An 18,157-nucleotide genomic window follows, 5' to 3' on the forward strand; every position below is an offset into this window, starting at 1 on the left:
GAAAAGAACATTGGATGGTAGTGAAGTGGATTCTCAGGTATTTGAGAGGTACCACAAATCAAGCATTATGCTTTGATGGTTCAAAAATTGCTCTATAGGGATATGTTGATGTAGATATGGCAGGTGATAGAGATAACAGGAGGAGAACAACAGGGTATGTGTTTACTGTAGGTGGAACAGCTGTCAGTTGGGTCTCAAAACTGCAAAGTGTTGTTGCACTCTCAACAATAGAAGCAGAGTATGTTGCTGCTATAGAGGCTAGTAAAGAAAAGATTTGGTTACAAAGGTTTCTAGATGAATTGGGTAAGAAGCAGGAGTTAGGCAGGTTATACAGTGATAGCCAGAGTGCCATACATCTTGTAAAGAACTCTGCATTTCATTCCAAGACTAAACATATACAGCTCAAGTACCATTTCATACGGTCAGCATTGGAAGATGGACAGTTGAAGCTGGAAAAGATACACACTAGCCAGAATCCTGCAGGTATGTTAACAAAAGTTGTAACTAGGGAGAAATTGAGAATCTGCTCAGTTTCAATTGGTCTTCAAGTATGATGAAGAAAACAAGAAACAGCCAGGTCCAAAGTGGAGTCATTGCCTAGCAAATGAAGCAGCAGTGGAGTTGCTATAATCAGTCTTTAAGTGGGAGATTGTTGGGTGTGGAGCCTAATTATCTTTTGTATTCAAAGGTCTCAGCTGGATGTATACCCCAAGAAGATTGTACACCCCTCCACACGGGGGGGGTGCGGGGGGGGATTTGTCCCCCCTGCGGGGGTTCGGGGGGTTGATCCCCCCCAGCTGGGGGGTCCGAGGGCCAGTGGTCCCTTGGCATGGGTTCAGGGGTAGTGCCCCTAAAGCTAAAAATAGATGTAAAATTGCCTTGTAAAAGTCTAGTAATTTCTAGTCAATCTGGGCCATTCATTAGGCGGATGATCTGACGGTAGAAGTTATGTTTAGTTTAGGGTTTTTTGCCCTAGAAGGCAACCCCTCACTATATATGACGGAATTGTATTGCGTCTATGTCTCTCTGTATTCTGAGTGAGGAAGAGAGAGGAGATTGAGAGCGAATAGGGTGTTACAGCGGATTTGCAGTAGGTTGTATCTCTTCAGTTTGCTGGATAATATAAAAGGAAGGACTGGTTGTTTCTCCCTGGACGTAGCCCAAACTGGGTGAACCACATATATCTGTGTCTCTCTTGTTTTATGCATTTTCTATGTTTATATTTCTGCAATATTTTATGTGTTCCATTGCTCTATAATATATAATTGTATAACACTAGCTATAAATCTACCCCTAGAGTCTCTTTCTCTATGCATATCATTGTTTTGTTTTTTTTTTTTTTTTTTTTTTGAATGTAAGAGATAAGGCTACCTAGTTACACTTCCCCGGCAATGGCGCCAAAATGTTTGGTCAATTTAGTGTCCTAAATTGCTCTACATAAATTATCAATCCGAGTATCGTAAATTGATGAAGTGTAGTGCACTTTTTATGCTAGATGACCCTTCTTACTTCGTTGTTTTTTGTGTTTTATGTTGTTTTGGGGGTTTTTGGTCCTTTAATCCCTAATGATTTACAAGGAAACAAACAAAATCTTAAATATAACTTCCTGTAAAAACTATTAAGAACCTAAAGAAATGAGAATTAAAAGAGCTTAAGTAAGATTTGAAAGCAAAGTTTAATCAAGAAATGAAAATAGAGTTTCTATTTCTACTCTTACCATTATTTCCAAATCATGGACTAAAAACTAAAAAGTAAAATTGCAACTACTGTCTAATCAATTACAGAATCAAAACTAAATGAAATACTAAAACTGAAAGTGAATTTGCAACTAATGTCTAATCTATTATGGAAACAAAACTGAATGAAATACTAAAAACTGAAAGTGAAATTGCAACTAATGTCTAATCTATTATGGAAACAAAACTTAATGAAATACTAAAAACTGAAAGTGAAATTGCAACTAATGTATAATCTATTATGGAAACAAAACTGAATGAAGTACTTAGTTACTCTACGTCTCAATTTTGGGAGAAGACCCTCCTTGTGATGACATTTTGAGGAATTTTGTACTTCATTATTCTAGGATAAAATAAATGTAAAAATGCAGAAAAGACTCATTATATGAATGAAGTATTCAACCACTTAGTTTAAGATGTGTTATCAAGTAGAATGGCTCTTCAGAAACATTCATCTACACCATGAGTCAATAAACTAGTAATAAAATGGCAAGAACAGTAATGGCACTGATCAGTCTAATTGAAAACTTAAAGACTAGTGAAACAGTAAATAAAACAAACTGCATTACACTACTGCATTTCAACTTCTAACTACTGATAAAAACTAGAAAGAAATTAAGCAAAAAGGAGCTATTCCGTACTGAAAGAAGCTATTCTGCATTAGTAAGAAAATGATAAGGATTGCATTATAAACAAGGTTAGTATGACAAATGGTTATGAACACTGGAAGAAATTATGAACTTACAGTTAACTAGAAAAGATAAAACAAAATTAAATAAAACCTCAGTTAGCGTAGGGGCCCTCCGCAAATGATGAGGTTTTGCGTACTTAATCAAACTCCAAGAAACTTATTCACAAACCCATAAAACTTGCGATCTTCATATTAAAAAGAACATAGGAAATTCGAACTCCTTCTGAGTTCTTTACACAGGTATTTATAAGAAAATTATGCAACTGTTTGTGGAGAAAAATAAGCTATAGCCAAAAACACGTAGAAGACAGGCACACGGAATTTTCTTCCTTGGCTACTGGAGACATAAATCCAAGATGATGGCTATTGGATTCGATTACATAGATGGCTATTCGAGTCTATGGGTTTAGGAATTTATTTTGGATAACGCTTCCCATCACTGTGAAATGTGTTGATTATCCACAAAACAGAGTCTTGTTGCCTTTGGTCTCTACGTTTGACTTCTCCATTGACCGGAGTCTTGAGCTCGTTTCTTTGTCAATTTGGGCTAGTTGACTAGGATAGGATCCATGTCATGACCATTCCAGAGATTCCCATGTGGATGATTTCCTCGTTTGACACCTGTAACCTGTTGAAGCATGAAGATAGCTATGGAATAGCCGATTAGCTACAGAATAGGTTGCGTTCTGTAGCTAAAAGACAAAAATGTATTCAAATAGCAAAACATAAAAGCATAACATGTAAATCACTAAATGTCATCCTTAAGGCAATATATATTGGTCATTGATGATGAGAATGCATTTTCTTCATGGAAAAACAAAGGAAAGGGATGAGAAAAGTTGCTAGGGAAAAATTAGTTTTGAGGCTCAACAATATGAAGGACTCTACAGGGTTGCTGGAAGATATATTCTAGCATTGGTCCATGTTACTAATCATCTAAGTGAGCTATGGCATTGAAGATTGGACCATATACATTATGATGCTCTTCCAAAATTGGAGAAATTGGCCTCGAGGATTACCAAGGTTCAATCCCATCATGATGGAGTATGTCCAAGTTGTGCCAGTGGAAAGAAGACAAGGGGACCATTCCCCTCTAGAGAGAACAAGACAAATGACATCCTCCATCTCATTCATTCTGATATATGTGGTCCAATGCCTATGCATTCTATTGGTGTCCATCTCTACTATATCACCTTCATTGATGACTTCTCAAGAATGACATGGATATATTATTTTAAGCACAAGGATGAAGCCTTTGAAATTTTCAAAGAGTTCAAATCTTTGATCGAAAATCAAGCAGGGAAGAAAATCAAAATATTCAAGTCTGATAATGGTGGAGAGTACATATCAAAGGAGTTCGTTGATTTTTGCATGAAGGGAGATATCAAGAAAGAGACAATTATGCCCTATACTCCTGAAAAAATGGAGTGACCGAAAGAACGAATGGTTCATTATAGAATTTTCATGTGTCATGCTACATGATCAAAAGTTGTCTAACTTCCTTTGGGAAGAAGCAACAAATTTCGTTGTATATGTCCAAAATAGGGTACCTCATCAAGCATTGGACAATAAGACCCCCGAATAAATGTTCACAAGTGTCAAGCCCGATGTTTCTCATCTCTGTATCTTTGGCTACCCCATATATTTTCATGTTCCAAAGGACAAAAGAAACAACTTGGAAGCCTCAGGAAGTAAATTTTTTGTATATTATGAAAATTATAAAGCATTTATAATATATATTTCTGGTCAAAGAAAGATTGAAATTAGCAGGGATGTTACATTCGATGAAGATGTCACCCTTGGAAAAGCAAGTGACCTTCCTACTCCTCTTGAGAAGAATGATGATATGGATATTTTAGATGGTCCTTCCATTCCTGAATTTGAGAAAGATATTGTTGATGATCACATGGACCCCATGGATCCCTTAGATACTCCTCCATGTGATCCTCCTACTAGGAAGAGGCCACTTTGGATTCATGATACTTTACAAGATGACGAGAGATGTGTTCGCATTCAAAGATAATTGAGAGAAAGCAAGAAGCCTTGTAAGTACCAAGGATATGTTGCAACCATGAGCACTATGATTCAAGTCAAACCTCCCACATTCGAAGAAGTCGTAAAAGAACAAGTTTGGAAAGATGTTATGTATGAAGAATATGGATCGATTATGAAGAATGATGTATAAGGTGTTTTGCCGAGACTGAAGGGAAAATCTGTGGTGACTTCAAAGTTGTTATTCAAGATCAATCATGGAGTTGATGGTAGCATTGAGAAACACAAGTTAATATTCATGGCTCGAGGATTCTCCCGGAAAGGGGGAGAAGATTATGATGATATATTTGCACTTGTGGCTTGGTAAACAACCATTCATTCGATAATTTCGTTTGTCACAAGTCAATGATGGACCCTTCATCAGATGGATGTGAAGACTGAATTCCTCCATGGCATGTTACAAGAAAAAGTGTACGTTGAGTAGCCACAAGGATTTGAAGTACAGGATCCAAAGACACATGTTTGCAGGTTGAAGAAGGAATTGAATGGTTTGAAGCAAGCCCCCAAAGCATGGTACGCCCGAATAGACAATTATTCGGTGAAGTTAGGATTCATAATAAGCAATGTCGATCCTAACCTCTACTTCAAGGTAGTCCAAGGTATGTCATTGATTTTGGTTTTATATGTTGGCGATCTATTCTTGATAGGTAGTGAACCCCTGATGTCAAGTTTAAGAGGGATATAGCCTTTGAATTCAAGATGAAGGACCTTGGACTCATGCACTACTTTCTAGGCCTTAAGGTGTGGCAAAGGCCCAGTGATATTTTCCTTTCACAAGGAAAATATGTTATGAAGCTATTATAGATATTTGGAATGACAGAATACAAGTCCCTATTCACACTGATGGAAATGAACTTCAAGAAGTTATGTGGAGAGGCTGTAGGACCCGATTTGGTGAATCCATCCGAGTATAGACAGTTGATTGGGGATATAATGTTCCTAGTGAACACCCATTCGTGCATATTATATGCAATGAATACGTTGAGTCAATTCATGACTGAGCCTCTCCATGCACATTGGATCATTGCCAAACACATTTTGAGATATTTTCATGGGACGATCACACTTGGTCTAAGATATTCTGCCGAAGATGTTCAACCTCGTCGATACATCGACGCTGACTAGGTATGAAATGTTGTTGACATGAAGAGTATGTATGAATGTTTTTTTAGCCTTAGATCTTCCATGATATCTTGGATGAGTAGGAAGTAGAATTTTGTAGCATTGAGTACCATTTAGGCAGAGTCTATTGCTGCTAGCATGGGTAGCAGTGAAGAAATTTGGTTGAGGAAGCTCTTTGGAGAGTTATTTGAGCAGGTCCTAGACATTGCAGTGATATATTGCGACAACAAGAGAGGGATCCGTCTAGCAGAGAATCTTTTATTTCATGAAAATTCCAAGCACATAAAGATCTGATATCACTTCATTCGATACATGATGCAGAAAGAGGTCGTTAGACTCCATAACATATCGACAAATGAGTAGATTGAAGATATTCTCACCAAGGGAAGTTATTGGTAGAGAGTAGCTTGGAATCATGTATGTGACCCCTCCTAATAAGGGGCATCATTGATCGAGGACACTAGGCCAGCTCTTCCCCCTTATTTGATCTCCCAGGGTGAGGAATTAAGATGGAGGGCTCCTGGGGTTGAGGGATCTCTGGACAATAAGGTATCATCCCTATATGTTACCGATATGGTTGGATATGTTTCTCTCGTATGTTATTCTTTTGCAGAGTATACTCCAGCTGGCATCATACCCACAAGCCGGACTTGTTGGGATTGTCCCTCCCCATCTGGGCAATGGGTTGAGGAGGCTTGGGGCATGTAATCCTTACCTTTTGGTAAGTCATGTATCTAGCCCAAGCTTGGATTATGATGCAGGTGTTATACCGCATGACTCTTGAGGGCCATTGTTGGTAATATCAATAGGTAATAGGATGGGTTGAGATGTGCTCCCCTATATCATATATTACTTCATATGGGGTCGGAGATATTTAGCTCCCTCATGAGATTATGGGTTGACATGTACTCCCCGATGTGTTTTTAGTTTGAGATATGCTCTCCGATGATGTAGAGGGTGGTAGATTTAGATCCCCAGTGATTCTTCTTCTTTACGTTCGAGAATGTTTCAGTCGAGAGAGTTGAGCAAAGATGGGACATGATATGATGATAGGATGACATGTTGATCAATGGTCAGATATTGACAAGGGGAATTCTCCCTAGTTGAGGAGGATTAAATTATGAAACTAGGGTAAAATTCCACTTCGGAAAACTCATTTGATGGAGATGATGATTATAATATATTCCTCTTTTCGATAGGACCAAAATCAACCTAAAGATCACCAAATTTGGAAAAGAGAAAGTGTACTTATGAAGAAAATCCCACATGTGCACATTTGGACAAGTCGACCCTAATGGTAAATTGGCCACCCTTGGAAGCCTATAAATATAAGTGACCTAAATCTCATTTGAACATCACCAAGCATCTTATTCTTCTCTTATTCATTTATTGGTTAGCATAAGTCACAGGCTGGGTTGACAAAAAGAAGTTCCCAAAAGTTTGAAATTACAGGTTCTGAAGCTCGCATCTGTTTTTAGCGTTTTGGGTTACAGTCGTTGGCTCTTCACAGGACAAATTTGATCACAGTCACTAGCTTGTGGTTTCAAGGGAGTGACTAGAATCCTTCATTCACTTACACAACTCCTCCTCTATGCGACCAGGAAGTTTGACTGAAATTTGACCCTTGACCCAAGTTGATCGTAGTTTACCGTAGACAGGAAAAGTTGTCTATAATATATTCTAATGCTGGAAACATATTTCTAAATTTTATTGGGTTATTTTTCTAGATGATATTGTATTGGGATCATTGTACTCTCTGCTAAAATTTTTATGACAATCTAATAGAAGAATAATTTCAAAGGGTTTTCCCCCTAGTGGGGTTTTTCCTTGGTCTTTGACCAAACTTTGTGTCTCTGGTTGATGTGTTGATTGTCTCCTTTGTCATTTCATTTATTGTTCTATCTTCAATTACTGTTGATGATTGGAAAGACTAATTGTTATTGGAAATATTTCTAATTGAAGTATTCAATTGGGCTAAAGTAATTGATACAACATAGAACAATTTGAAAATTTAACATTGTAAAGCTCTAATAATTCCAAATATTTGACAGTAAACTAGGAAATCGAACCCACACCAAATTTCATCCACCCTATCCTTTATTGCATCAAAGAGAGGAGTCCATAATTTAAAAAGAAAAGGTGTAGAATCAATTGACCATACCCCCAAGGTGATGCACTTTGTATCATATTTCGATTTAAAAGAGATTTGAATCCAACCCATGGCCAAAAGGAACACATCCAGGGCCACAGAAACCAAATGCACAATGATATTATCGCGTCACTTCAAAATCATTTTCAAAACTAATTTTCTAACTCATGCACGTCCAACCAGATATTTATCAATTGAATCCATTGGATTAGCCATCTCAATGTTGTTACCCACACATAAACTATATGGGGCTAAAGGTAAATCACCCTTTAAAGCCCTGAACTTCTTTTTACCGGCATGAGGTTGACCCAAAAGGCCCACATCTAGGGACTCCTCACTCAACCTAGCGTGAGTAGAAACCTCTGACTCAACAGGGAAATGTGGTTCCCCCACTAAACCTGACTGAATTATAGAAAAGTGTGGTAAAAAATTTTCATTACAACTAGCCCCAGGCCCAGTTGGCGGCTCCTGCACAAAACCCCCTCCACAACCAACAATAAACAATGCAGATAGACCATTAAAGTTCATTGACCCTCCATTAGGGAATTTATTTAAACCTCCACCATGTAAACCATCCACATATGGTCGGGTGAGAGAAAAAATACCTTCATTTGAGAAATTTGGAAAACTAAACACCCTAGACGCCGCTATGAGTGTAAACCCGCCCGATGGAGGGGGGAAACCAGAATTTGATACCACTGGAGAGGAAAACGAACATGTGGAAGTTTGAAAAATACCATGAGACACCGAAAAAGTCACATTCCATGAGAAGCCATCACATGTGTTTGAAACCATGACCGAAAACCCCATTGTTAGTGAAATGAAACCCCCATTGGGGATTTCCCCATTTGTAACAAAAACGGAACCCTTGTTCAGACTGACTGAATCATAATCCACCTGCTCCAAAGATTCCATATGGAAACTGAAAACTACCAAGTTAGTCAAGGAAATAACCCACATGCCAGACCCAGAGATGCACAAGGACCACAGCGTAAATAAAACCCAAAAAAATAAATAGTAACGATGAAAACGATGGAGAGCAACTGAACTACCCGAAAAGGACCCACAAAGCCAAGAGAGAAGCCTGACTAGAGAGGTAAGGGCCCATGCAGGAGATAGGAATAAATTAAAAAGGAAACTTTGTGGATACGTGTCACCCCCTCCCAATTCACATGTAAAAAACAACAGTCCATCGAGTGAAAATCGGGTAACAACCAAGAAACCCTAAGGTTTGGCCACCATCACTAGAAAACTTTCGTCTTGCCATCATGGATTCGTTCAAATCCTCTCTAAAAACTATTACTTTTAGAGAATGATCTCTTTTAACTTCACAAAAAAATCCATAAGATTAAAAGTGTTAGATAAGTAAATAAATAAATAAATAATAAAGATAATTTAAAATAAAATCAAAAGGATTTAATTAAATGCAATAAGATTAAATAATAGATAAATATTTTAAAAATCATAGTTATTAATAAAGGATGGAATAAGATAATTAAATAGAAAGGAATGAGAAATTGGAGAGATTAGCCAATGAACCAAAGGCAGAAAAGACAACGAAACGACAGTCAATGACTAAGCCTATAAATAAGGGGTTTCCAAGAGTGACTAAGTTTGTATCCATCTTCCCTATTGAATTTATTATGGTGTTTTTCAATCTCAAGGGTCTCTTGAATCTATTGGGTGGATTGGAAAGGAGCAGGGACTAGGATCATAGCGTGATCAAAGCTAATAATGTGCTTAGTCTTAAAGAATTGTTCTAATAATGTAGATTTTAGGACTCAATCACGCATCTTGTCAGCTATGTGCTGCTTCACACGAGCTTTAAAAGACATGCCAGTTTGGCCAATATAAGATTTGTCACATGAACAAGGAATAAGGTAGACTCCAGGACCAAGCATAGGATCCATCTTTTCTTTAGGAGATCTAAATAACTTCTTAAGGGTTTTATAAGGTTTGAATAAGGTTTGATGTTCTTTGTGGCTAAGAATTTTGAAATGTTATCCATGGTACCTTTTATATATGGAAGGGATAGGAGGGATATGGGAGGGAGAAGGGGGTTTTTGGGATAGTGCAATCGAGCTTATCTATAAGCTTTATAGATTTGGGAAGAGGAATAAGCATTCTTTTTAAGGGAATTGGTGAGGTGATCTTTATTAAGGGACAAGAATTGAGGATTATGAATTCTGAGTGCTCTATTGAAGATGGTCTTTAATATAGAAGAATTATGAGCCAGGTGATGATGAGATTTTACATTGAGGTATCTGCATTGTGATTTTTCTTCTAGTATACTTGAAAGGAAATGGATTCATTAGAATGTTGGGTGATAAGGACATCTAGAAAGGGGAGGGGTGAGTGTTCCTTTTGTTAGTGTTAGTCTTTGCAGCCTTCCTCCAGTGATCAAACATTCTCTTACAAAGTGATTTGAAGGTGTGAAGGTCAAATTTTGTCATTTCAGTGAGTCGTCAAGCAAAATTTGGTCACTAGGTATTAGGTCTAGGGTTTGCTTTCACTCCTTTCAAAGTTGTCCAAATGTCGGTCCATGTCACCATTCAGACGAGTGTACCATCATTCATATGGTTTTCATTATCATGTCAAGTTCCACTGGGTCATTTTACACCTTCTTCATGCTTCGGTTGCGCCTAGGTAAAGTCATTTCCCTCCCCTAGGGTTTTGAAGGCAATTTCTCTTGGATGGTCAAATCATCAGAAAAACTTGTATCCTGATGTTCATACACCTTCCCCTATCCTTAATGTACTTTATTAAACACTTCCCATCACTAAGATCCCTCAAATTTCTTATTTTCGCACAAACCCTAGTTTCTTGCTACAAGCCCTATTTTCTAGGCTAGGCCTATGTTTTGCCTTTTTGGACCCCTTCCCCTCACTAAATCTTTGAAATTCCACTTTTCCCTATTTCCTAATATCCCTCCCTACTTCTCAAAATTTCCTCAAGAATTTAGAAGCCCCTTATCCCCTTCATTTCCCTTCATTTCGATAAATCCCTTGTTCCACACATCGGGGTAGGTTTTACTCAAATGATGTTTCTGAGCAAGAAAAGATGAATTTTAGACAACTGAGAGAGGTTTTTTTCCATAACAAGCCAAGGAAGAAAAACCTCCTTCATTTTTTACACATGTGTCATAGTTTTAGAGAAATATCAAAAATACAATTGCCTCAGGAGAATTGATGTACCTCTGAAGTGACCTTGGGAAAATCAAGTTTTCTCCTAGCTTGGTTGGCAAAATGACTTTCTTGATGAGTCAAATGATAATTAGACACAAATATATTTCCAATTAGCTATCATTAGCTCAATTTGGAGTTGAGGAAGACCTTCAAAAGTTAACTGTAACAGCACTCTGCCTTTAGGCAGCCTCATTTGGCACATTTTGACTAGTCTTGGGAGATTTGATATTTGACAGGGCAAATGAACTCCAAATTTAAAAATTCCAATTGGGTTGAAAATCAGACTCAAATACCTTTCCAAAGAGATATCCTGCGACCAATTTTAACACTGAGAAGGCCTCCAAAAGTCTTCTGTACAAAGCGTTATGCATAGGGAAGGCGCGGCGCATTAGGCTAAAAAGCCTGAAATTCATTGAAATCTTCCTCCAAATTGAAAATTCTTCATTCCACAAGTAGGTAGAGCCTCCATTTTTGTGTTTCATCCAAGTTTTTGCTAGGGTATGGTGGTTGATGGATGGTAATGGTTAAAACAAAAACATCAAACCCTATATTTTAAAATACCTCAAGGAAAATTGCTGCTAGGGTTTCAAACCATTGTTTTGTCACCAAGTTCACTCCCTCATCTCATTTGTCCCTTGTTTTCATTATTCCCTAGGTTCCACTACCCTTTAAATTCATTCATCCCCTATCCCAAGTTCCCTTTCCCAAAGTTCCTAATGTCCCCAAACCCTAACCCTATACAAAACTCCTAACCCTATACAAAATTCCCATAACATCCCATACTTCCCTAACTAAGTCTATCCCAACATTCCCAAATTTCCCACTAGTTTTCCTCTCTCCTAACAGTCCCTTGTTTCAATGTTTTCCCCTTGGTGACAGAGATCAAGCACATCATAAAAACAGTATACCACAATTTAACACATGATCGGGAGTCTTGGCTCGAGAGAGTCAACATCCACTTGGAGGGACTGGTAGACAAGGCTGATAGAGACAATGCATTGTTGAGACACATGGCCTTCCACTACATGGTGCAGAACAAGGTTTGCAAGGCACGAATAAGGAATCTAAAAGCAAAATTAAAGAAGGCAATAAGGAAGCAAAAGAGGCAAAAGGAGCATGATCATCTTCGGATATTGGTCGAAGCCTCTTTAGCCCAGCATGACACTTAATGGAGAAGGTCTAGCCCAAATTTCAAGAAATTTGGAGCAATTTTTGACATTTTGAAATTTTTTGCACTACAAAACAGGTTTTTTCTCCCTATGCGTCGCGCCACATGGCGCGCGCTTTTGCTAGGGAGCTCCAAATTACAAAAGCTTTGCATTTCTAGATTTTTCATGAAAAATCATGGTTTCTGGTGCATGGCCAAGAAATTTGGGTAGGTTTTGAGTCCTCAAGAAGCCAAAAACACTCAAAAAATGACCTCACTGCCCCTATTTTGACACACAGGAAGCAGTCTTGGGAGATTGAAGCTTTGGAGGGGCAAATGACATCCAAATTCAGAAATTCTGCTTGGTTTGGAAAGTAGACAGGTAGGGCTTTCGAACGAGCTATCTTGGGCTCAATTTGGAATTCGGGAAGTGCCTCAAAATTAGCTCCAAATTGGTGCGACGCATAGAGGATTTTTGCCTATTTTTCACTGTACAGCTCAGAAATTCGCCCAGTTTTGACTAGTTTTACTTTTTGATGTTACTCTTGACCTTTCATGATGTAATTTGATAACCATGATGTAATGTTGGCACATTTTTATTTTTTCTAGAGGATTCATTCACTAAAAAGTGAAAATTAAATGAATGAATCAGTTTCCTAGTATATAGGGGTAAGTTGTTTGACTACCTAGATTTTAGTTCCTTGTTTAGAATTGGTTCAAACAGCTCCTAGAATGATGAGCTCGACCCCTAGAGGCATGCGAAGGAGTTAGGCTTGTCTATATCATGTAATTTCTCAATCATTTTCAAGGTTGGATACTTGGGATTGCTTGGCACTCTATTGTACATTTCATTTCTGCAATTTTGCCAAAGGAAAGACCAGGGTTTTGCAGCACTTGTTGGGATCCATGTGGCTCTATGTTTTTATGGTGTATTTCTCTATGTATTTTTAAGTTCATTGATGTTTATGTGTATCATTTTCCCTTCTCTAGTCTTCTGCAATTAAACAAAAGAGTGATTAAGGTAGAATTCATTGGACTGATATGCTCTGCCTGGATATTTTGTTTAAATTTTCATGTTTTCATCTGTTTGAGGAGGACTCTTGAAACCCTCTTGCCCTCCTTAGCTTCTCACCGGTCTAATCCATCCATTCATTTGATCCAAAGCATCAAAATTATTGCCTTCCTTGCCCCAACCATAACTTTGCAAAAACTAGGCCTCATCCCCGGACCCAAAATTTGCATGTCCCTTTTTTCCAACAAAACCTCCAAAAACTCAAATCAAAACTTTGTACTTCATACCTAGCCTAAAATTAGTTTATATTTCAGTCATCTCAAGTCCCATATATCATCTTTCGTTGAGATTGACCCGGAGAGAGCCCTCTCCTGTCCTCGTAGGGCTAGCTACGAGGCTGAGCGTGGTTTGATGTGGACCTAGAACCTTGTCTTTTCAGCCTGAGGCAAATCTAGGCTCTAACATAGTGGTGACCATACTGGGGAAGAAATTTTATTTTCATTGTTTGGCTTTGTAGACTACAGACGGAGCCTGAAGTTAGCCAGGTAGCCTTCGAAACGCTTTTTCTTTGCATTAGCGCAAGTAGATAAAAGCTGCTTCAGTCAATCTCCGGTCTAGTTTATAAACTGAACATCTGATCTAAACGATCACCCCAGTACATGTATCAAGTTCAGATCTGATTGTTGATGGTGGACAACGATCAGACATAGCAAGGCTGAAATCATTCACCTGGCGATTCCAAATCATTTTTGAGATCAGATCCAAAGACTCCACTAGAGGATGAACCTGACCAGTAGAAACATGAAAGGACAGTATGGATAGATCAGGTATTCAAGTTGGAATTTCATCCCAGACATTTTGTTCTTTGTTATAAATTATTTCTTCTCTTTTCCTGAGAATGTCAAGAAGGCTTTGCAAAGTATACTATGTTTGAGAGGAGATCCTCGGCCTGCATTTGATTCCTTCCCTTTGAAGATTGTGAATACCAAAGATTTGCATTCCTTTGAGCTTAATCAAGACCCTTGTGATGACCGTTTTCAAATTGATGATCCCCAAGAGACCAAGACTGATTCTGCAGCTTCCGTATATACTCCTACACCTCATAAAATTCCAGATCGATACAAGCCTCTGATTTTACCTCTTATATTCCCTGCTTTCCCTAAAAATCACGACCTATATCTACCAAGATTTGATGGTGAACGTGACAACATCACTGCTGAGAGACATGTTTTGAATTTTGAGTCTTTCCTTGACCTTTTCGAAGTTGATGAAGAAGATGTCAGTATAAGGCTTTTTGCTCTTTCTTTGCAAGGCAAAGTGAAGAGTTGGTTCAAAGCCCTGCCTGATGCGAGCATCTCAGATTTCCAGCAGTTCATCAAAGTTTTCCTTGACAGGTGGGTGGTCAGACAGAACCCTTTCTTGATTATAGAAGAGTATAACCAGCTGAAAAGATTGCCAGGGGAGACAGTACAACAGTTTTCTGCCATATTTAACCAAGTTTATTATTCGATCCCAATTGATATAAGACCTCCTCCTAGATCTGCTCTCTTGCACTATCCGGGTGCCTTTGATCCGGAAATGGAGTTTCAGCTAAGAGAAAGGAATGTTGCAACACCTGAAGAGATGCAGAACAGTGCAGTAAATGTAGAAGCTCACTTCCTGATCCGAAGGGCAAGGTTGAAAGAAGAAGAAATGAAAAACATAGATCCATAGAAATCGACATCTTTAGAGGTAAAGCTTAACGTTTTGGTAAGTGAAGTGGAAGAGATGATGCAAAATATCACTGCAATGAATGATTATGATGTTCAAGCCCATGGCTCGCTGATTGAAGAAGAACAAGTTGTTGATCCAAAACATTTTCTTTCTTATCCCAGTTGTCATAGATCTGATAATGATTGTTTTATAATCATCTTGGAGAAGAGAGATCTATTGATATGACATGTATGCTTGATGATGTGTTGTATACTGATGATTTGCCTCAGTTTGATCAGTATGATGGTGATTATGTTCTCCAAACAAAAGCTACTCTTGCAGACAAATCAGCAGCTAGTTTGTGGGAGGAGGAAGTTCATTTTCAGCAGCTCGAGTACAGTGATCAACCAATGCATATCAGCGATGACAGTGAGGAGGAAGTGAAGCAAATTTTGAAGTAAGTGAAGGATCTTTGCCTTTTTGTTTTGCTTCGTTTTAGTTCATCAGAGACAACATTCATTCACTCAGAAATCAATTGTCGACAAGTCTTGATCTAGACCACCTTGAGAGCAATGAAAACCTTGTTCAAGACTTCTCATATCCAGACTTGCAGCCACTGAATGTCGTTGATTGTCAAGTTGTGTATGAAGACATGGAAGCTGGCACATATGATCAAATGATACAAGACGATTCTGTACCATTTTGTTTTGAATCATTTCAGTTTTTGAGGGGTAAATTGCATAGTATATCTTCAAATGAGCAGCCTGTAGGAAATCATGTAATCTCATCGGAACCAATAGAAAATGGGTTGAAGCAGTATTTTCAAGTTTTTCATGATCCAATAGCTAATGTGTTGGATGATGTTTGGAATCCAAGTCCTTCTCCATTGACTACATGTGAGCTTGAAACATGTGCTGATATGAATTTGATCTGGCAGCCGGTTTCTTTGTCATTTTTAGCAGGAGTCTTGTCACAAAGCTCAAAACAAAGTTTGCATTCATGGTATGAGGAAAAGAGAAGTAATCCATTGGATGAACTAAGTCCCAGTGTGCATGAACTTCAAGATCCTTGTGCAGTGTTTTTGGAGGCGGATAGAGAATCCATAGCATTCAATGGATTTGTTTCCAAGTTGTCATGGGAGTTGCCTTTCAGTAGTTCTCTCTTGTTGTTCATAAGCAAGCACTGTGGAGAATCAAACAGCAGCCAGAATTCTTACTTGGTTGCATTAGTTGTTTCATTTCACTTGATCGGGTGGTGAAAAGAACTATTAGAGTAGGTTTTGATGAATAAGATCCACTTTGAGCATCATTTCCAGTTTGTCGGTTGTGTCTAAGTGTTGCGTCAGTTTTTAGTTGAGTGAGAATCAGTTTGTGTCTTCGAGTCATCAGTTTTCAGTCATGTATTTTAGCTTGAGTTTTTGACTCCATTGCCCAATGGATGAAGGCATTGTCTGCTTTCCACAGATCTGTAGTTCTTGGCACCTCCAAGGAGCTACCATCCCCATTGGAGCCAATGTTAGTGTCAGTCTTTGCAGCCTTCCTCCAGTGATCAAACATTCTCTTACAAAGTGATTTGAAGGTGTCAAGGTCAAATTTTGTCATTTCAGTGAGTCTTCAAGCAAAATTTGGTCACTAGGTATTAGGTCTAGGGTTTGCTTTCACTCCTTTCAAAGTTGTCCAAATGTCGGTCCATGTCACCATTCAGATGAGTGTACCATCATTCATAGGGTTTTCATTATCATGTCAAGTTCCACTGGGTCATTTTACACCTTCTTCATGCTTGAGTTGCACCTAGGTAAGGTCATTTCCCTCTCCTAGGGTTTTGAAGGCAATTTCTCTTGCATGGTCAAATCATCAGAAAAACTTGTATCCTGATGTTCATACACCTTCCCCTATCCTTAATGTACTTTATTAAACACTTCCCATCACTAAGATCCCTCAAATTCCTTATTTTCGCACAAACCCTAGTTTCTTGCTACAAGCCCTATTTTCTAGGCTAGGCCTATGTTTTGCCTTTTTGGACCCCTTCCCCTCACTAAATATTTGAAATTCCACTTTCCCCTATTTCCTAACATCCCTCCCTACTTCTCAAAATTTCCTCAAGAATTTAGAAGCCCCTTATCCCCTTCATTTCCCTTCATTTCGATAAATCCCTTGTTCCACACATCGGGGTAGGTTTTACTCAAATGATTTTTCTGAGCAAGAAAAGATGAATTTTGGAAAACTGAGAGAGGTTTTGTCCACAACAAGCCAAGTAAGAAAAACCTCCTTCAGTTTTTACACAGGTGTCATAGTTAGAGAAATATCAAAAATACAATTGCCTCGGGAGAATTGATGTACCTCTGAAGTGACCTTGGGAAAATCAATTTTTCTCCTAGCTTGGTTGGCCAAATGACTTGCTTGATGAGTCAAATGATAATTAGACACAAATATATTTCCAATTAGCTATCATTAGCTCAATTTGGAGTTGAGGAAGACCTTCAAAAGTTAACTGCAACAGCACTCTGCCTTTAGGCAGCCTCATTTGGCACATTTTGACTAGTCTTGGGAGATTTGATATTTGATAGGGAAAATGAACTCCAAATTTAAAAATTCCAGTCGGGTTGAAAATTAGACTCAAATACCTTTCCAAAGAGCTATCCTGTGCCAAATTTGGACACCGGGAAGGCCTCCAAAAGTCTTCTTTACAAAGTGCTACGCATAGGGAAGGCGCGGCGCATTGGGCTAAAAAGCCTGAAATTCATTGAAATCTTCCTCCAAATTGCAAATTCTTCATCCCACAAGTAGGTAGAGCCTCCATTTTTGTGTTTCATCCAAGTTTTTTCTATGGTATGGTGGTTGATGGATGGTAATGGTTAAAACAAAAACATCAAACCCTATCTTTTAAAATACCTCAAGGAAAATTGCTGCTAGGGTTTCAAACCATTGTTTTGTCACCAAGTTCACTCCCTCATCTCATTTGTCCCTTGTTTTCATTATTCCCTAGGTTACACTACCCTTTAAATTCATTCATCCCCTATCCCAAGTTCCCTTTCCCAAAGTTCCTAATGTCCCCAAACCCTAACCCTATACAAAACTCCTAACCCTATACAAAATTCCCATAACATCCCATACTTCCCGACATTCCCAAATTTCCCACTAGTTTTCCCCTCTCCTAACAGTCCCTTGTTTCACTGTTTTCCCCTTGGTGACAGAGATCAAGCACATCATAAAAACAGTACACCACAGTTTGACACATCAGCACCTGTTTCTTCAAGCCAATTTGTCTATCAACAGTTATGGCATCCGATCATTCATTTGATTATGAAGTGGAGACCCAAAGTGACTCTCCCACAGAGGTACATGCACCTAGGAGGCCTCATAGAGGTGGCA

The sequence above is a fragment of the Pinus tabuliformis genome, chromosome 1_2 (assembly GCF_031772625.1).
Source record: "Pinus tabuliformis cultivar Carrire ecotype Pingquan chromosome 1_2, CPIR1, whole genome shotgun sequence".
Taxonomy (NCBI): domain Eukaryota; kingdom Viridiplantae; phylum Streptophyta; class Pinopsida; order Pinales; family Pinaceae; genus Pinus; species Pinus tabuliformis.